Genomic DNA, 23,010 nt, shown 5'->3' with positions numbered 1-23,010 from the left:
ACAAAGCTAATCCAAACACACCAAAGACGGCGCTAAACAGAATCAAAACATATCAAAACCTTCCAAAATCCCGCCAAAATATTTCAAAACTCGTCAAAACTAATCAAAACATTCCGAATACCCACCAAAACATTCCGAATACCCGCCAAAATATTCTGAAAACCCGCCAAAATGAATCCAAACATTCCAAAACCTGCCAACACAATAAAAACAACACAAGAGAATATTAAACATTCTAAAACCCTACCAAAATATTCTGAAATCCGGCCAAAACATCATAAAAACAAATCAAAACCAACCAAAATATTCCGAAAAAGCGCCAAAATAATTTAGACCTGCAAAACTGATCAAAACATTCTGAAAAGATGCCAAAACATTAGAAAACCAGCCAGAACTGATCAAAACATTGAAAACACATAGCAAAACATCATAAAAACAAATCAAAATCAACCAAAACATTCCAAAAACCAGCCAAAATATTCCAAAATCTGGCCAAAACATCATAAAAACAAATCAAAACCAACCAAACAATAAGAGGAACACGGCAACATATTGGCAAGCAAGAGACGGAGAGCGCGGCACCTTCTAGGAGGCGAAGAAGGAAGTTGCACAACACCTGCACTGTGTCTGCACCTTTCAAACTGCTAGAAGATAGTGGCTTGCCACTGGCCTGCCTCTTCAATTAGCATTGGAATGCAAGGTATTCTTGGACAACTTTGCTGTGCTTGCTGCTACTTCTGCCCCAGCCTACCATAGATAACCTTGCTCTTCCCTTTAGGCTCTGAGATGCCAAGAACTTGTCAACTTCAAAGGGCGGGCCGGGCTACATCTACTCAGCCGGCACAGTTTCTCCTTGCTAGACCTAGTGGGAAAGCATTTTGCTGAGATGCAGAAGGCAAGAAATGCAGAATACGGAGATGCGGAGCTGTCCCAAGTGCCGCTGCCAGGCGTCTTCCCGCAGAAGGAGCGCCCCGGAGCGCACCGCAACCGCCACCACCATCTCTGCCCAAAGAGCCAAAATATTTTCAAACCCGCCAAAACTAATCAAAACATATTTTCAAACCCGCCAAAATAGAAAACCAGACAGAAGTGATCAAAACATTCGAAAAAACCTGCCAAAACATGATAAAGCCCAACAAAGCTAATCCAAACACACCAAAGATGGCGCTAAACAGAATCAAAACAAATCAAAACAAATCAAAACCTTCTAAAAACCCGCCAAAATATTTCAAATCCCGTCATAACTGACCAAAACATTCCAAATACCCACCAAAATATTTGAAAACCCACCAAAATGAATCCAAACATTCCAAAAACTGCCAAAACAATAAAAACAACACAAGAGAATATTAAACATTCTAAAACCCAACCAAAGCATTCCAAAAACTCACCAAAACATCATAAAAACAAATCAAAACCAACCAAAATATTCCGAAAACCAGCCAAATTCATTTTGACACGCAAAACTGATCAAAACATTCTGAAAAGATGTCAAAACATTAGAAAACCTGCAAGAACTGATCCAAACATTCAAAAAACTTGGCAAAACATCATAAAAACAAATCAAAACCAACCAAAATATTCTGAAAACCAGCCAAAATAATTAAGACCTGCAAAACTGATCAAAACATTCTGAAAAGATGCCAAAACATTAGGAAACCAGCCAGAACTGATCAAAACATTCAAAACACATAGCAAAACATCATAAAAACAAATCAAAACCAACCAAAACATTCCAAAAACCAGCCAAAATATTCCAAAATCTGGCCAAAACATCATAAAAACAAATCAAAACCAACCAAACAATAAGAGGAACACGGCAACATATTGGCAAGCAAGAGACGGAGAGCGCGGCACCTTCTCGGAGGCGAAGAAGGAAGTTGCACAACACCTGCACTGTGTCTGCACCTTTCAAACTGCTAGAAGATAGTGGCTTGCCGCTGGCCTGCCTCTTCAATTAGCATTAGCATTGGAATGCAAGGTATTCTTGGACAACTTTGCTGTGCTTGCTGCTACTTCTGCCCCAGCCTACCATAGATAACCTTGCTCTTCCCTTTAGGCTCTGAGATGCCAAGAACTTGTCAACTTCAAAGGGCGGGCCGGGCTACATCTACTCAGCCGGCACAGTTTCTCCTTGCTAGACCTAGTGGGAAAGCATTTTGCTGAGATGCAGAAGGCAAGAAATGCAGAATACGGAGATGCGGAGCTGTCCCAAGTGCCGCTGCCAGGCGTCTTCCCGCAGAAGGAGCGCCCCGGAGCGCACCGCAACCGCCACCACCATCTCTGCCCAAAGAGCCAAAATATTTTCAAACCCGCCAAAACTAATCAAAACATATTTTCAAACCCGCCAAAATAGAAAACCAGACAGAAGTGATCAAAACATTCGAAAAAACCTGACAAAACATGATAAAGCCCAACAAAGCTAATCCAAACACACCAAAGATGGCGCTAAACAGAATCAAAACAAATCAAAACAAATCAAAACCTTCTAAAAACCCGCCAAAATATTTCAAATCCCGTCATAACTGACCAAAACATTCCAAATACCCACCAAAATATTTGAAAACCCACCAAAATGAATCCAAACATTCCAAAAACTGCCAAAACAATAAAAACAACACAAGAGAATATTAAACATTCTAAAACCCAACCAAAGCATTCCAAAAACTCACCAAAACATCATAAAAACAAATCAAAACCAACCAAAATATTCCGAAAACCAGCCAAATTCATTTTGACACGCAAAACTGATCAAAACATTCTGAAAAGATGCCAAAACATTAGAAAACCTGCAAGAACTGATCCAAACATTCAAAAAACTTGGCAAAACATCATAAAAACAAATCAAAACCAACCAAAATATTCTGAAAACCAGCCAAAATAATTAAGACCTGCAAAACTGATCAAAACATTCTGAAAAGATGCCAAAACATTAGGAAACCAGCCAGAACTGATCAAAACATTCAAAACACATAGCAAAACATCATAAAAACAAATCAAAACCAACCAAAACATTCCAAAAATCAGCCAAAATATTCCAAAATCTGGCCAAAACATCATAAAAACAAATCAAAACCAACCAAACAATAAGAGGAACACGGCAACATATTGGCAAGCAAGAGACGGAGAGCGCGGCACCTTCTCGGAGGCGAAGAAGGAAGTTGCACAACACCTGCACTGTGTCTGCACCTTTCAAACTGCTAGAAGATAGTGGCTTGCCGCTGGCCTGCCTCTTCAATTAGCATTAGCATTGGAATGCAAGGTATTCTTGGACAACTTTGCTGTGCTTGCTGCTACTTCTGCCCCAGCCTACCATAGATAACCTTGCTCTTCCCTTTAGGCTCTGAGATGCCAAGAACTTGTGAACTTCAAAGGGCGGGCCGGGCTACATCTACTCAGCCGGCACAGTTTCTCCTCGCTAGACCTAGTGGGAAAGCATTTTGCTGAGATGCAGAAGGCAAGAAATGCAGAATACGGAGATGCGGAGCTGTCCCAAGTGCCGCTGCCAGGCGTCTTTCCGCAGAAGGAGCGCCCCGGAGCGCACCGCAACCGCCACCGTCATCTCTGCCCAAAGAGCCAAAATATTTTAAAACCCGCCAAAACTAATCAAAACATATTTTCAAACCCGCCAAAATAGAAAACCAGACAGAAGTGATCAAAACATTCGAAAAAACCTGCCAAAACATGATAAAGCCCAACAAAGCTAATCCAAACACACCAAAGATGGCGCTAAACAGAATCAAAACAAATCAAAACAAATCAAAACCTTCTAAAAACCCGCCAAAATATTTCAAATCCCGTCATAACTGACCAAAACATTCCAAATACCCACCAAAATATTTGAAAACCCACCAAAATGAATCCAAACATTCCAAAAACTGCCAAAACAATAAAAACAACACAAGAGAATATTAAACATTCTAAAACCCAACCAAAGCATTCCAAAAACTCACCAAAACATCATAAAAACAAATCAAAACCAACCAAAATATTCCGAAAACCAGCCAAATTCATTTTGACACGCAAAACTGATCAAAACATTCTGAAAAGATGCCAAAACATTAGAAAACCTGCAAGAACTGATCAAAACATTGAAAACACATAGCAAAACATCATAAAAACAAATCAAAACCAACCAAAACATTCCAAAAACCAGCCAAAATATTCCAAAATCTGGCCAAAACATCATAAAAACAAATCAAAACCAACCAAACAATAAGAGGAACACGGCAACATATTGGCAAGCAAGAGACGGAGAGCGCGGCACCTTCTCGGAGGCGAAGAAGGAAGTTGCACAACACCTGCACTGTGTCTGCACCTTTCAAACTGCTAGAAGATAGTGGCTTGCCACTGGCCTGCCTCTTCAATTAGCATTAGCATTGGAATGCAAGGTATTCTTGGACAACTTTGCTGTGCTTGCTGCTACTTCTGCCCCAGCCTACCATAGATAACCTTGCTCTTCCCTTTAGGCTCTGAGATGCCAAGAACTTGTGAACTTCAAAGGGCGGGCCGGGCTACATCTACTCAGCCGGCACAGTTTCTCCTTGCTAGACCTAGTGGGAAAGCATTTTGCTGAGATGCAGAAGGCAAGAAATGCAGAATACGGAGATGCGGAGCTGTCCCAAGTGCCGCTGCCAGGCGTCTTCCCGCAGAAGGAGCGCCCCGGAGCGCACCGCAACCGCCACCACCATCTCTGCCCAAAGAGCCAAAATATTTTCAAACCCGCCAAAACTAATCAAAACATATTTTCAAACCCGCCAAAATAGAAAACCAGACAGAAGTGATCAAAACATTCGAAAAAACCTGCCAAAACATGATAAAGCCCACCAAAGCTAATCCAAACACACCAAAGACGGCGCTAAACAGAATCAAAACAAATCAAAACCTTCCAAAATCCCGCCAAAATATTTCAAAACTCGTCAAAACTAATCAAAACATTCCGAATACCCACCAAAACATTCCGAATACCCGCCAAAATATTCTGAAAACCCACCAAAATGAATCCAAACATTCCAAAACCTGCCAACACAATAAAAACAACACAAGAGAATATTAAACATTCTAAAACCCTACCAAAATATTCTGAAATCCGGCCAAAACATCATAAAAACAAATCAAAACCAACCAAAATATTCCGAAAAACCACCAAAATAATTTAGACCCGCAAAACTGATCCAAACATTCTGAAAAGATGCCAAAACATTAGAAAACCTGCAAGAACTGATCCAAACATTCAAAACACATAGCAACACATCATAAAAACAAATCAAAACAAACCAAAATATTCTGAAAACCAGCCAAAATAATTTAGACCTGCAAAACTGATCAAAACATTCTGAAAAGATGCCAAAACATTAGAAAACCAGCCAGAACTGATCAAAACATTGAAAACACATAGCAAAACATCATAAAAACAAATCAAAATCAACCAAAACATTCCAAAAACCAGCCAAAATATTCCAAAATCTGGCCAAAACATCATAAAAACAAATCAAAACCAACCAAACAATAAGAGGAACACGGCAACATATTGGCAAGCAAGAGACGGAGAGCGCGGCACCTTCTAGGAGGCGAAGAAGGAAGTTGCACAACACCTGCACTGTGTCTGCACCTTTCAAACTGCTAGAAGATAGTGGCTTGCCACTGGCCTGCCTCTTCAATTAGCATTGGAATGCAAGGTATTCTTGGACAACTTTGCTGTGCTTGCTGCTACTTCTGCCCCAGCCTACCATAGATAACCTTGCTCTTCCCTTTAGGCTCTGAGATGCCAAGAACTTGTGAACTTCAAAGGGCGGGCCGGGCTACATCTACTCAGCCGGCACAGTTTCTCCTTGCTAGACCTAGTGGGAAAGCATTTTGCTGAGATGCAGAAGGCAAGAAATGCAGAATACGGAGATGCGGAGCTGTCCCAAGTGCCGCTGCCAGGCGTCTTCCCGCAGAAGGAGCGCCCCGGAGCGCACCGCAACCGCCACCACCATCTCTGCCCAAAGAGCCAAAATATTTTCAAACCCGCCAAAACTAATCAAAACATATTTTCAAACCCGCCAAAATAGAAAACCAGACAGAAGTGATCAAAACATTCGAAAAAACCTGCCAAAACATGATAAAGCCCAACAAAGCTAATCCAAACACACCAAAGATGGCGCTAAACAGAATCAAAACAAATCAAAACAAATCAAAACCTTCTAAAAACCCGCCAAAATATTTCAAATCCCGTCATAACTGACCAAAACATTCCAAATACCCACCAAAATATTTGAAAACCCACCAAAATGAATCCAAACATTCCAAAAACTGCCAAAACAATAAAAACAACACAAGAGAATATTAAACATTCTAAAACCCAACCAAAGCAGTCCAAAAACTCACCAAAACATCATAAAAACAAATCAAAACCAACCAAAATATTCCGAAAACCAGCCAAATTCATTTTGACACGCAAAACTGATCAAAACATTCTGAAAAGATGCCAAAACATTAGAAAACCTGCAAGAACTGATCCAAACATTCAAAAAACTTGGCAAAACATCATAAAAACAAATCAAAACCAACCAAAATATTCTGAAAACCAGCCAAAATAATTAAGACCTGCAAAACTGATCAAAACATTCTGAAAAGATGCCAAAACATTAGGAAACCAGCCAGAACTGATCAAAACATTCAAAACACATAGCAAAACATCATAAAAACAAATCAAAACCAACCAAAACATTCCAAAAATCAGCCAAAATATTCCAAAATCTGGCCAAAACATCATAAAAACAAATCAAAACCAACCAAACAATAAGAGGAACACGGCAACATATTGGCAAGCAAGAGACGGAGAGCGCGGCACCTTCTCGGAGGCGAAGAAGGAAGTTGCACAACACCTGCACTGTGTCTGCACCTTTCAAACTGCTAGAAGATAGTGGCTTGCCGCTGGCCTGCCTCTTCAATTAGCATTAGCATTGGAATGCAAGGTATTCTTGGACAACTTTGCTGTGCTTGCTGCTACTTCTGCCCCAGCCTACCATAGATAACCTTGCTCTTCCCTTTAGGCTCTGAGATGCCAAGAACTTGTGAACTTCAAAGGGCGGGCCGGGCTACATCTACTCAGCCGGCACAGTTTCTCCTTGCTAGACCTAGTGGGAAAGCATTTTGCTGAGATGCAGAAGGCAAGAAATGCAGAATACGGAGATGCGGAGCTGTCCCAAGTGCCGCTGCCAGGCGTCTTCCCGCAGAAGGAGCGCCCCGGAGCGCACCGCAACCGCCACCACCATCTCTGCCCAAAGAGCCAAAATATTTTCAAACCCGCCAAAACTAATCAAAACATATTTTCAAACCCGCCAAAATAGAAAACCAGACAGAAGTGATCAAAACATTCGAAAAAACCTGCCAAAACATGATAAAGCCCAACAAAGCTAATCCAAACACACCAAAGATGGCGCTAAACAGAATCAAAACAAATCAAAACAAATCAAAACCTTCTAAAAACCCGCCAAAATATTTCAAATCCCGTCATAACTGACCAAAACATTCCAAATACCCACCAAAATATTTGAAAACCCACCAAAATGAATCCAAACATTCCAAAAACTGCCAAAACAATAAAAACAACACAAGAGAATATTAAACATTCTAAAACCCAACCAAAGCATTCCAAAAACTCACCAAAACATCATAAAAACAAATCAAAACCAACCAAAATATTCCGAAAACCAGCCAAATTCATTTTGACACGCAAAACTGATCAAAACATTCTGAAAAGATGCCAAAACATTAGAAAACCTGCAAGAACTGATCCAAACATTCAAAAAACTTGGCAAAACATCATAAAAACAAATCAAAACCAACCAAAATATTCCGAAAACCAGCCAAAATAATTAAGACCTGCAAAACTGATCAAAACATTCTGAAAAGATGCCAAAACATTAGGAAACCAGCCAGAACTGATCAAAACATTCAAAACACATAGCAAAACATCATAAAAACAAATCAAAACCAACCAAAACATTCCAAAAATCAGCCAAAATATTCCAAAATCTGGCCAAAACATCATAAAAACAAATCAAAACCAACCAAACAATAAGAGGAACACGGCAACATATTGGCAAGCAAGAGACGGAGAGCGCGGCACCTTCTCGGAGGCGAAGAAGGAAGTTGCACAACACCTGCACTGTGTCTGCACCTTTCAAACTGCTAGAAGATAGTGGCTTGCCGCTGGCCTGCCTCTTCAATTAGCATTAGCATTGGAATGCAAGGTATTCTTGGACAACTTTGCTGTGCTTGCTGCTACTTCTGCCCCAGCCTACCATAGATAACCTTGCTCTTCCCTTTAGGCTCTGAGATGCCAAGAACTTGTGAACTTCAAAGGGCGGGCCGGGCTACATCTACTCAGCCGGCACAGTTTCTCCTCGCTAGACCTAGTGGGAAAGCATTTTGCTGAGATGCAGAAGGCAAGAAATGCAGAATACGGAGATGCGGAGCTGTCCCAAGTGCCGCTGCCAGGCGTCTTTCCGCAGAAGGAGCGCCCCGGAGCGCACCGCAACCGCCACCGTCATCTCTGCCCAAAGAGCCAAAATATTTTCAAACCCGCCAAAACTAATCAAAACATATTTTCAAACCCGCCAAAATAGAAAACCAGACAGAAGTGATCAAAACATTCGAAAAAACCTGCCAAAACATGATAAAGCCCACCAAAGCTAATCCAAACACACCAAAGACGGCGCTAAACAGAATCAAAACAAATCAAAACCTTCCAAAATCCCGCCAAAATATTTCAAAACTCGTCAAAACTAATCAAAACATTCCGAATACCCACCAAAACATTCCGAATACCCGCCAAAATATTCTGAAAACCCGCCAAAATGAATCCAAACATTCCAAAACCTGCCAACACAATAAAAACAACACAAGAGAATATTAAACATTCTAAAACCCTACCAAAATATTCTGAAATCCGGCCAAAACATCATAAAAACAAATCAAAACCAACCAAAATATTCCGAAAAAGCGCCAAAATAATTTAGACCCGCAAAACTGATCCAAACATTCTGAAAAGATGCCAAAACATTAGAAAACCTGCAAGAACTGATCCAAACATTCAAAACACATAGCAACACATCATAAAAACAAATCAAAACAAACCAAAATATTCTGAAAACCAGCCAAAATAATTTAGACCTGCAAAACTGATCAAAACATTCTGAAAAGATGCCAAAACATTAGAAAACCAGCCAGAACTGATCAAAACATTGAAAACACATAGCAAAACATCATAAAAACAAATCAAAATCAACCAAAACATTCCAAAAACCAGCCAAAATATTCCAAAATCTGGCCAAAACATCATAAAAACAAATCAAAACCAACCAAACAATAAGAGGAACACGGCAACATATTGGCAAGCAAGAGACGGAGAGCGCGGCACCTTCTAGGAGGCGAAGAAGGAAGTTGCACAACACCTGCACTGTGTCTGCACCTTTCAAACTGCTAGAAGATAGTGGCTTGCCACTGGCCTGCCTCTTCAATTAGCATTGGAATGCAAGGTATTCTTGGACAACTTTGCTGTGCTTGCTGCTACTTCTGCCCCAGCCTACCATAGATAACCTTGCTCTTCCCTTTAGGCTCTGAGATGCCAAGAACTTGTGAACTTCAAAGGGCGGGCCGGGCTACATCTACTCAGCCGGCACAGTTTCTCCTTGCTAGACCTAGTGGGAAAGCATTTTGCTGAGATGCAGAAGGCAAGAAATGCAGAATACGGAGATGCGGAGCTGTCCCAAGTGCCGCTGCCAGGCGTCTTCCCGCAGAAGGAGCGCCCCGGAGCGCACCGCAACCGCCACCACCATCTCTGCCCAAAGAGCCAAAATATTTTCAAACCCGCCAAAACTAATCAAAACATATTTTCAAACCCGCCAAAATAGAAAACCAGACAGAAGTGATCAAAACATTCGAAAAAACCTGACAAAACATGATAAAGCCCAACAAAGCTAATCCAAACACACCAAAGATGGCGCTAAACAGAATCAAAACAAATCAAAACAAATCAAAACCTTCTAAAAACCCGCCAAAATATTTCAAATCCCGTCATAACTGACCAAAACATTCCAAATACCCACCAAAATATTTGAAAACCCACCAAAATGAATCCAAACATTCCAAAACCTGCCAAAACAATAAAAACAACACAAGAGAATATTAAACATTCTAAAACCCAACCAAAGCATTCCAAAAACTCACCAAAACATCATAAAAACAAATCAAAACCAACCAAAATATTCCGAAAACCAGCCAAATTCATTTTGACACGCAAAACTGATCCAAACATTCTGAAAAGATGCCAAAACATTAGAAAACCTGCAAGAACTGATCCAAACATTCAAAAAACTTGGCAAAACATCATAAAAACAAATCAAAACCAACCAAAATATTCTGAAAACCAGCCAAAATAATTAAGACCTGCAAAACTGATCAAAACATTCTGAAAAGATGCCAAAACATTAGGAAACCAGCCAGAACTGATCAAAACATTCAAAACACATAGCAAAACATCATAAAAACAAATCAAAATCAACCAAAACATTCCAAAAACCAGCCAAAATATTCCAAAATCTGGCCAAAACATCATAAAAACAAATCAAAACCAACCAAACAATAAGAGGAACACGGCAACATATTGGCAAGCAAGAGACGGAGAGCGCGGCACCTTCTAGGAGGCGAAGAAGGAAGTTGCACAACACCTGCACTGTGTCTGCACCTTTCAAACTGCTAGAAGATAGTGGCTTGCCACTGGCCTGCCTCTTCAATTAGCATTGGAATGCAAGGTATTCTTGGACAACTTTGCTGTGCTTGCTGCTACTTCTGCCCCAGCCTACCATAGATAACCTTGCTCTTCCCTTTAGGCTCTGAGATGCCAAGAACTTGTGAACTTCAAAGGGCGGGCCGGGCTACATCTACTCAGCCGGCACAGTTTCTCCTTGCTAGACCTAAGTGGGAAAGCATTTTGCTGAGATGCAGAAGGCAAGAAATGCAGAATACGGAGATGCGGAGCTGTCCCAAGTGCCGCTGCCAGGCGTCTTTCCGCAGAAGGAGCGCCCCGGAGCGCACCGCAACCGCCACCACCATCTCTGCCCAAAGAGCCAAAATATTTTCAAACCCGCCAAAATAGAAAACCAGACAGAAGTGATCAAAACATTCGAAAAAACCTGACAAAACATGATAAAGCCCACCAAAGCTAATCCAAACACACCAAAGACGGCGCTAAACAGAATCAAAACAAATCAAAACCTTCGAAAATCCCGCCAAAATATTTCAAAACTCATCAAAACTAATCAAAACATTCCGAATACCCGCCAAAACATTCCGAATACCCGCCAAAATATTTGAAAACCCGCCAAAACGAATCCAAACATTCCAAAACCTGGAAACACAATAAAAACAACACAAGAGAATACTAAACATTCTAAAACCCAACCAAAATATTCTGAAATCCGGCCAAAACATCATAAAAACAAATCAAAACCAACCAAAATATTCCGAAAAAGCGCCAAAATAATTTAGACCCGCAAAACTGATCCAAACATTCTGAAAAGATGCCAAAACATTAGAAAACCTGCAAGAACTGATCCAAACATTCAAAACACATAGCAACACATCATAAAAACAAATCAAAACAAACCAAAATATTCTGAAAACCAGCCAAAATAATTTAGACCTGCAAAACTGATCAAAACATTCTGAAAAGATGCCAAAACATTAGGAAACCAGCCAGAACTGATCAAAACATTCAAAACACATAGCAAAACATCATAAAAACAAATCAAAATCAACCAAAACATTCCAAAAACCAGCCAAAATATTCCAAAATCTGGCCAAAACATCATAAAAACAAATCAAAACCAACCAAACAATAAGAGGAACACGGCAACATATTGGCAAGCAAGAGACGGAGAGCGCGGCACCTTCTCGGAGGCGAAGAAGGAAGTTGCACAACACCTGCACTGTGTCTGCACCTTTCAAACTGCTAGAAGATAGTGGCTTGCCGCTGGCCTGCCTCTTCAATTGCCATTAGCATTGGAATGCAAGGTATTCTTGGACAACTTTGCTGTGCTTGCTGCTACTTCTGCCCCAGCCTACCATAGATAACCTTGCTCTTCCCTTTAGGCTCTGAGATGCCAAGAACTTGTCAACTTCAAAGGGCGGGCCGGGCTACATCTACTCAGCCGGCACAGTTTCTCCTCGCTAGACCTAGTGGGAAAGCATTTTGCTGAGATGCAGAAGGCAAGAAATGCAGAATACGGAGATGCGGAGCTGTCCCAAGTGCCGCTGCCAGGCGTCTTTCCGCAGAAGGAGCGCCCCGGAGCGCACCGCAACCGCCACCGTCATCTCTGCCCAAAGAGCCAAAATATTTTAAAACCCGCCAAAACTAATCAAAACATATTTTCAAACCTGCCAAAATAGAAAACCAGACAGAAGTGATCAAAACATTCGAAAAAACCTGCCAAAACATGATAAAGCCCAACAAAGCTAATCCAAACACACCAAAGACGGCGCTAAACAGAATCAAAACAAATCAAAACCTTCCAAAATCCCGCCAAAATATTTCAAAACTCGTCAAAACTAATCAAAACATTCCGAATACCCACCAAAACATTCCGAATACCCGCCAAAATATTCTGAAAACCCGCCAAATGAATCCAAACATTCCAAAACCTGCCAACACAATAAAAACAACTCAAGAGAATATTAAACATTCTAAAACCCTACCAAAACATTCCAAAAACCTGACAAAACATCATAAAAACAAATCAAAACCAACCAAAATATTCCGAAAACCAGCCAAATTCATTTCGACCCGCAAAACTGATCAAAACATTCTGAAAAGATGCCAAAACATTAGAAAACCAGCCAGAACTGATCCAAACATTCAAAAAACTTGGCAAAACATCATAAAAACAAATCAAAACCAACCAAAACATTCCAAAAATCAGCCAAAATATTCCAAAATCTGGCCAAAACATCATAAAAACAAATCAAAACCAACCAAACAATAAGAGGAACACGGCAACATATTGGCAAGCAAGAGACGGAGAGCGGGGCACCTTCTAGGAGGCGAAGAAGGAAGTTGCACAACACCTGCACTGTGTCTGCACCTTTCAAACTGCTAGAAGATAGTGGCTTGCCACTGGCCTGCCTCTTCAATTGCCATTAGCATTGGAATGCAAGGTATTCTTGGACAACTTTGCTGTGCTTGCTGCTACTTCTGCCCCAGCCTACCATAGATAACCTTGCTCTTCCCTTTAGGCTCTGAGATGCCAAGAACTTGTGAACTTCAAAGGGCGGGCCGGGCTACATCTACTCAGCCGGCACAGTTTCTCCTTGCTAGACCTAGTGGGAAAGCATTTTGCTGAGATGCAGAAGGCAAGAAACGCAGAATACGGAGACGCGGAGCTGTCCCAAGTGCCGCTGCCAGGCGTCTTTCCGCAGAAGGAGCGCCCCGGAGCGCACCACAACCGGCACCGTCATCTCTGCGCAAAGAGCCAAAATATTTTCAAACCCGCCAAAACTAATCCAAAAATATTTTCAAACCCGCCAAAATAGAAAACCAGACAGAAGTCATCAATACATTCGAAAAAACCTGACAAAACATGATCAAGCCCAACAAAGCTAATCCAAACACACCAAAAACTGGGCTAAACAGAATCAAAACAAATCAAAACAAATCGAAACCTTCTAAAAACCCGCCAAAATATTTCAAAACCCGTCAAAACTAATCAAAACATTCCAAATACCCGCCAAAACATTCCAAATACCCGCCAAAAGATTTTAAAACCCGCCAAAAGGAATCCAAACATTCCAAAACCTGCCAACACAATAAAAACAACTCAAGAGAATACAAAACATTCTAAAACCCAACCAAAACATTCCGAAAACCCACCAAAACATCATAAAAACAAATCAAAACCAACCAAAACATTCTGAAAACCCGCCAAAATGATTTAGACCCGCAAAACTCATCAAAACATTCTGAAAAGATGCCAAAACATTAGAAAACCAGCCTGAACTGATCAAAACATTCAAAAAACTTGGCAATACATCATAAAAACAAATCAAAACCAACCAAAACATTCCAAAAACCCGACAAAATTATTTAGAACCCGCCAAAACTGATCAAAACATTCTGAAAAGATGCCAAAATACTAGAAAACCAGTAAGAAGTGATCGAAACATTCAATAACTTGCCAAAACATAATCAAAACAAATGAAAGCAAACCAAAACATTCCAAATACCCGCCAAAATATTTTAAAACCCGCCAAAAGGAATCCAAACATTCCAAAACCTGCCAACACAATATAAACAACACAAGAGAAAACAAAACATTCTAAAACACCACCAAAACATTCCGAAAACCCGCCAAAACATCATAAAAACAAATCAAAACCAACCAAAATATTCCGAAAACCAGCCAAATTCATTTTGACACGCAAAACTGATCCAAACATTCTGAAAAGATGCCAAAACATTAGAAAACCTGCAAGAACTGATCCAAACATTCAAAAAACTTGGCAAAACATCATAAAAACAAATCAAAACCAACCAAAATATTCTGAAAACCAGCCAAAATAATTAAGACCTGCAAAACTGATCAAAACATTCTGAAAAGATGCCAAAACATTAGGAAACCAGCCAGAACTGATCAAAACATTCAAAACACATAGCAAAACATCATAAAAACAAATCAAAATCAACCAAAACATTCCAAAAACCAGCCAAAATATTCCAAAATCTGGCCAAAACATCATAAAAACAAATCAAAACCAACCAAACAATAAGAGGAACACGGCAACATATTGGCAAGCAAGAGACGGAGAGCGCGGCACCTTCTAGGAGGCGAAGAAGGAAGTTGCACAACACCTGCACTGTGTCTGCACCTTTCAAACTGCTAGAAGATAGTGGCTTGCCACTGGCCTGCCTCTTCAATTAGCATTGGAATGCAAGGTATTCTTGGACAACTTTGCTGTGCTTGCTGCTACTTCTGCCCCAGCCTACCATAGATAACCTTGCTCTTCCCTTTAGGCTCTGAGATGCCAAGAACTTGTGAACTTCAAAGGGCGGGCCGGGCTACATCTACTCAGCCGGCACAGTTTCTCCTTGCTAGACCTAAGTGGGAAAGCATTTTGCTGAGATGCAGAAGGCAAGAAATGCAGAATACGGAGATGCGGAGCTGTCCCAAGTGCCGCTGCCAGGCGTCTTTCCGCAGAAGGAGCGCCCCGGAGCGCACCGCAACCGCCACCACCATCTCTGCCCAAAGAGCCAAAATATTTTCAAACCCGCCAAAACTAATCAAAACATATTTTCAAACCCGCCAAAATAGAAAACCAGACAGAAGTGATCAAAACATTCGAAAAAACCTGCCAAAACATGATAAAGCCCACCAAAGCTAATCCAAACACACCAAAGACGGCGCTAAACAGAATCAAAACAAATCAAAACCTTCGAAAATCCCGCCAAAATATTTCAAAACTCGTCAAAACTAATCAAAACATTCCGAATACCCGCCAAAACATTCCGAATACCCGCCAAAATATTTGAAAACCCGCCAAAACGAATCCAAACATTCCAAAACCTGGAAACACAATAAAAACAACACAAGAGAATACTAAACATTCTAAAACCCAACCAAAATATTCTGAAATCCGGCCAAAACATCATAAAAACAAATCAAAACCAACCAAAATATTCCGAAAAAGCGCCAAAATAATTTAGACCCGCAAAACTGATCCAAACATTCTGAAAAGATGCCAAAACATTAGAAAACCTGCAAGAACTGATCCAAACATTCAAAACACATAGCAACACATCATAAAAACAAATCAAAACAAACCAAAATATTCTGAAAACCAGCCAAAATAATTTAGACCTGCAAAACTGATCAAAACATTCTGAAAAGATGCCAAAACATTAGGAAACCAGCCAGAACTGATCAAAACATTCAAAACACATAGCAAAACATCATAAAAACAAATCAAAATCAACCAAAACATTCCAAAAACCAGCCAAAATATTCCAAAATCTGGCCAAAACATCATAAAAACAAATCAAAACCAACCAAACAATAAGAGGAACACGGCAACATATTGGCAAGCAAGAGACGGAGAGCGCGGCACCTTCTCGGAGGCGAAGAAGGAAGTTGCACAACACCTGCACTGTGTCTGCACCTTTCAAACTGCTAGAAGATAGTGGCTTGCCGCTGGCCTGCCTCTTCAATTGCCATTAGCATTGGAATGCAAGGTATTCTTGGACAACTTTGCTGTGCTTGCTGCTACTTCTGCCCCAGCCTACCATAGATAACCTTGCTCTTCCCTTTAGGCTCTGAGATGCCAAGAACTTGTGAACTTCAAAGGGCGGGCCGGGCTACATCTACTCAGCCGGCACAGTTTCTCCTCGCTAGACCTAGTGGGAAAGCATTTTGCTGAGATGCAGAAGGCAAGAAATGCAGAATACGGAGATGCGGAGCTGTCCCAAGTGCCGCTGCCAGGCGTCTTTCCGCAGAAGGAGCGCCCCGGAGCGCACCGCAACCGCCACCGTCATCTCTGCCCAAAGAGCCAAAATATTTTAAAACCCGCCAAAACTAATCAAAACATATTTTCAAACCTGCCAAAATAGAAAACCAGACAGAAGTGATCAAAACATTCGAAAAAACCTGCCAAAACATGATAAAGCCCACCAAAGCTAATCCAAACACACCAAAGACGGCGCTAAACAGAATCAAAACAAATCAAAACCTTCCAAAATCCCGCCAAAATATTTCAAAACTCGTCAAAACTAATCAAAACATTCCGAATACCCACCAAAACATTCCGAATACCCGCCAAAATATTCTGAAAACCCGCCAAATGAATCCAAACATTCCAAAACCTGCCAACACAATAAAAACAACTCAAGAGAATATTAAACATTCTAAAACCCTACCAAAACATTCCAAAAACCTGACAAAACATCATAAAAACAAATCAAAACCAACCAAAATATTCCGAAAACCAGCCAAATTCATTTCGACCCGCAAAACTGATCAAAACATTCTGAAAAGATGCCAAAACATTAGAAAACCAGCCAGAACTGATCCAAACATTCAAAAAACTTGGCAAAACATCATAAAAACAAATCAAAACCAACCAAAACATTCCAAAAATCAGCCAAAATATTCCAAAATCTGGCCAAAACATCATAAAAACAAATCAAAACCAACCAAACAATAAGAGGAACACGGCAACATATTGGCAAGCAAGAGACGGAGAGCGGGGCACCTTCTAGGAGGCGAAGAAGGAAGTTGCACAACACCTGCACTGTGTCTGCACCTTTCAAACTGCTAGAAGATAGTGGCTTGCCACTGGCCTGCCTCTTCAATTGCCATTAGCATTGGAATGCAAGGTATTCTTGGACAACTTTGCTGTGCTTGCTGCTACTTCTGCCCCAGCCTACCATAGATAACCTTGCTCTTCCCTTTAGGCTCTGAGATGCCAAGAACTTGTGAACTTCAAAGGGCGGGCCGGGCTACATCTACTCAGCCGGCACAGTTTCTCCTTGCTAGACCTAGTGGGAAAGCATTTTGCTGAGATGCAGAAGGCAAGAAACGCAGAATACGGAGACGCGGAGCTGTCCCAAGTGCCGCTGCCAGGCGTCTTTCCGCAGAAGGAGCGCCCCGGAGCGCACCACAACCGGCACCGTCATCTCTGCGCAAAGAGCCAAAATATTTTCAAACCCGCCAAAACTAATCCAAAAATATTTTCAAACCCGCCAAAATAGAAAACCAGACAGAAGTCATCAATACATTCGAAAAAACCTGACAAAACATGATCAAGCCCAACAAAGCTAATCCAAACACACCAAAAACTGGGCTAAACAGAATCAAAACAAATCAAAACAAATCGAAACCTTCTAAAAACCCGCCAAAATATTTCAAAACCCGTCAAAACTAATCAAAACATTCCAAATACCCGCCAAAACATTCCAAATACCCGCCAAAAGATTTTAAAACCCGCCAAAAGGAATCCAAACATTCCAAAACCTGCCAACACAATAAAAACAACTCAAGAGAATACAAAACATTCTAAAACCCAACCAAAACATTCCGAAAACCCACCAAAACATCATAAAAACAAATCAAAACCAACCAAAACATTCTGAAAACCCGCCAAAATGATTTAGACCCGCAAAACTCATCAAAACATTCTGAAAAGATGCCAAAACATTAGAAAACCAGCCTGAACTGATCAAAACATTCAAAAAACTTGGCAATACATCATAAAAACAAATCAAAACCAACCAAAACATTCCAAAAACCCGACAAAATTATTTAGAACCCGCCAAAACTGATCAAAACATTCTGAAAAGATGCCAAAATACTAGAAAACCAGTAAGAAGTGATCGAAACATTCAATAACTTGCCAAAACATAATCAAAACAAATGAAAGCAAACCAAAACATTCCAAATACCCGCCAAAATATTTTAAAACCCGCCAAAAGGAATCCAAACATTCCAAAACCTGCCAAGACAATATAAACAACACAAGAGAAAACAAAACATTCTAAAACACCACCAAAACATTCCGAAAACCCGCCAAAACATCATAAAAACAAATCAAAACCAACCAAAAAATAAGAGGAACAAGGCAACATATTGGCAAGCAAGAGACGGAGAACGCGGCACCTTCTAGGAGGCCAAGAAGGAAGCCGCACAACACCTGCACTGTGTCTGCAACTTTCAAACTGCTAGAAGCTAGTGGCTTGCCACTGGCCTGCCTCTTCAATTGCCATTAGCATTCCAATGGAAGCTATTCTTGGACAACTTTGCTCTGCTTGCTGCTAGTTCTGCCCCAGCCTACCATAGATAACCTTGCTCTTGCCTTGAGGCTCTGAGATGCCAAGAACTTGTCAACTTCAAAGGGCGGGCCAGGCTACATCTACTCAGCTGCCACAGTTTCTCCTTGCTAGACCTAGTGGGAAAGCATTTTGCTGAGATGCGGAAGGCAAGAAACGCAGAATACGGAGACGCGGAGCTGTCCCAAGTGCCGCTGCCAGGCGTCTTTCCGCAGAAGGAGCGCCCCGGAGCGCACCGCAACCGGCACCGTCATCTCTGCGCAAAGAGCCAAAATATTTTCAAACCCGCCAAAACTAATCCAAAAATATTTTCAAACCCGCCAAAATAGAAAACCAGACAGAAGTCATCAATACATTCGAAAAAACCTGACAAAACATGATAAAGCCCAACAAAGCTAATCCAAACACACCAAACACTGGGCTAAACAGAATCAAAACAAATCAAAACAAATCTAAACCTTCTAAAAACCCGCCAAAATATTTCAAAACCTGTCAAAACTAATCAAAACCTTCCGAATACCCGCCAAAACATTCCAAATACCCGCCAAAAGATTTTAAAACCCGCCAAAAGGAATCCAAACATTCCAAAACCTGCCAACACAATAAAAACAACTCAAGAGAATACAAAACATTCTAAAACCCAACCAAAACATTCCGAAAACCCACCAAAACATCATAAAAACAAATCAAAACCAACCAAAACATTCTGAAAACCCGCCAAAATGATTTAGACCCGCAAAACTCATCAAAATATTCTGAAAAGATGCCAAAACATTAGAAAACCAGCCTGAACTGATCAAAACATTCAAAAAACTTGGCAATACATCATAAAAACAAATCAAAACCAACCAAAACATTCCAAAAACCCGACAAAATTATTTAGAACCCGCCAAAACTGATCAAAACATTCTGAAAAGATGCCAAAATACTAGAAAACCAGTAAGAAGTGATCGAAACATTCAATAACTTGCCAAAACATAATCAAAACAAATGAAAGCAAACCAAAACATTCCAAATACCCGCCAAAATATTTTAAAACCCGCCAAAAGGAATCCAAACATTCCAAAACCTGCCAAGACAATCAAAACAACACAAGAGAATACAAAACATTCTAAAACACCACCAAAACATTCCGAAAACCCGCCAAAACATCATAAAAACAAATCAAAACCAACCAAAAAATAAGAGGAACACGGCAACATATTGGCAAGCAAGAGACGGAGAGCGCGGCACCTTCTAGGAGGCCAAGAAGGAAGCCGCACAACACCTGCACTGTGTCTGCAACTTTCAAACTGCTAGAAGCTAGTGGCTTGCCACTGGCCTGCCTCTTCAATTGCCATTAGCATTCCAATGGAAGCTATTCTTGGACAACTTTGCTCTGCTTGCTGCTAGTTCTGCCCCAGCCTACCATAGATAACCTTGCTCTTGCCTTGAGGCTCTGAGATGCCAAGAACTTGTCAACTTCAAAGGGCGGGCCGGGCTACATCTACTCAGCTGCCACAGTTTCTCCTTGCTAGACCTAGTGGGAAAGCATTTTGCTGAGATGCAGAAGGCACGAAACGCAGAATACGGAGACGCGGAGCTGTCCCAAGTGCCGCTGCCAGGCGTCTTTCCGCAGAAGGAGCGCCCCGGAGCGCACCGCAACCGGCACCATCATCTCTGCGCAAAGAGCCAAAATATTTTCAAACCCGCCAAAACTAATCCAAAAATATTTTCAAACCCGCCAAAATAGAAAACCAGACAGAAGTCATCAATACATTCGAAAAAACCTGACAAAACATGATCAAGCCCAACAAAGCTAATCCAAACACACCAAAAACTGGGCTAAACAGAATCAAAACAAATCAAAACAAATCTAAACCTTCTAAAAACCCGCCAAAATATTTCAAAACCCGTCAAAACTAATCAAAACATTCCAAATACCCGCCAAAACATTCCAAATACCCGCCAAAAGATTTTAAAACCCGCCAAAAGGAATCCAAACATTCCAAAACCTGCCAACACAATAAAAACAACTCAAGAGAATACAAAACATTCTAAAACCCAACCAAAACATTCCGAAAACCCACCAAAACATCATAAAAACAAATCAAAACCAACCAAAACATTCTGAAAACCCGCCAAAATGATTTAGACCCGCAAAACTCATCAAAACTTTCTGAAAAGATGCCAAAACATTAGAAAACCAGCCTGAACTGATCAAAACATTCAAAAAACTTGGCAATACATCATAAAAACAAATCAAAACCAACCAAAACATTCCAAAAACCCGACAAAATTATTTAGAACCCGCCAAAACTGATCAAAACATTCTGAAAAGATGCCAAAATACTAGGAAACCAGTAAGAAGTGATCGAAACATTCAATAACTTGCCAAAACATAATCAAAACAAATGAAAGCAAACCAAAACATTCCAAATACCCGCCAAAATATTTTAAAACCCGCCAAAAGGAATTCAAACATTCCAAAACCTGCCAAGACAATCAAAACAACACAAGAGAATACAAAACATTCTAAAACACCACCAAAACATTCTGAAAACCCGCCAAAACATCATAAAAACAAATCAAAACCAACCAAAAAATAAGAGGAACAAGGCAACATATTGGCAAGCAAGAGACGGAGAACGCGGCACCTTCTAGGAGGCCAAGAAGGAAGCCGCACAACACCTGCACTGTGTCTGCAACTTTCAAACTGCTAGAAGCTAGTGGCTTGCCACTGGCCTGCCTCTTCAATTGCCATTAGCATTCCAATGGAAGCTATTCTTGGACAACTTTGCTCTGCTTGCTGCTAGTTCTGCCCCAGCCTACCATAGATAACCTTGCTCTTGCCTTGAGGCTCTGAGATGCCAAGAACTTGTCAACTTCAAAGGGCGGGCCAGGCTACATCTACTCAGCTGCCACAGTTTCTCCTTGCTAGACCTAGTGGGAAAGCATTTTGCTGAGATGCAGAAGGCAAGAAACGCAGAATACGGAGACGCGGAGCTGTCCCAAGTGCCGCTGCCAGGCGTCTTTCCGCAGAAGGAGCGCCCCGGAGCGCACCGCAACCGGCACCGTCATCTCTGCGCAAAGAGCCAAAATATTTTCAAACCCGCCAAAACTAATCCAAAAATATTTTCAAACCCGCCAAAATAGAAAACCAGACAGAAGTCATCAATACATTCGAAAAAACCTGACAAAACATGATCAAGCCCAACAAAGCTAATCCAAACACACCAAAAACTGGGCTAAACAGAATCAAAACAAATCAAAACAAATCGAAACCTTCTAAAAACCCGCCAAAATATTTCAAAACCCGTCAAAACTAATCAAAACATTCCAAATACCCGCCAAAACATTCCAAATACCCGCCAAAAGATTTTAAAACCCGCCAAAAGGAATCCAAACATTCCAAAAACTGCCAACACAATAAAAACAACTCAAGAGAATACAAAACATTCTAAAACCCAACCAAAACATTCCGAAAACCCACCAAAACATCATAAAAACAAATCAAAACCAACCAAAACATTCTGAAAACCCGCCAAAATGATTTAGACCCGCAAAACTCATCAAAACTTTCTGAAAAGATGCCAAAACATTAGAAAACCAGCCTGAACTGATCAAAACATTCAAAAAACTTGGCAATACATCATAAAAACAAATCAAAACCAACCAAAACATTCCAAAAACCCGACAAAATTATTTAGAACCCGCCAAAACTGATCAAAACATTCTGAAAAGATGCCAAAATACTAGAAAACCAGTAAGAAGTGATCGAAACATTCAATAACTTGCCAAAACATAATCAAAACAAATGAAAGCAAACCAAAACATTCCAAATACCCGCCAAAATATTTTAAAACCCGCCAAAAGGAATCCAAACATTCCAAAACCTGCCAAGACAATATAAACAACACAAGAGAAAACAAAACATTCTAAAACACCACCAAAACATTCCGAAAACCCGCCAAAACATCATAAAAACAAATCAAAACCAACCAAAAAATAAGAGGAACAAGGCAACATATTGGCAAGCAAGAGACGGAGAGCGCGGCACCTTCTAGGAGGCCAAGAAGGAAGCCGCACAACACCTGCACTGTGTCTGCAACTTTCAAACTGCTAGAAGCTAGTGGCTTGCCACTGGCCTGCCTCTTCAATTGCCATTAGCA

The sequence above is a fragment of the Passer domesticus genome, chromosome 5 (genome assembly GCF_036417665.1).
Source record: "Passer domesticus isolate bPasDom1 chromosome 5, bPasDom1.hap1, whole genome shotgun sequence".
In the NCBI taxonomy this organism is placed as follows: domain Eukaryota; kingdom Metazoa; phylum Chordata; class Aves; order Passeriformes; family Passeridae; genus Passer; species Passer domesticus.
The sequence above is the reverse complement of the archived record's forward strand: the minus strand, read 5'-3'. Positions refer to the sequence as shown.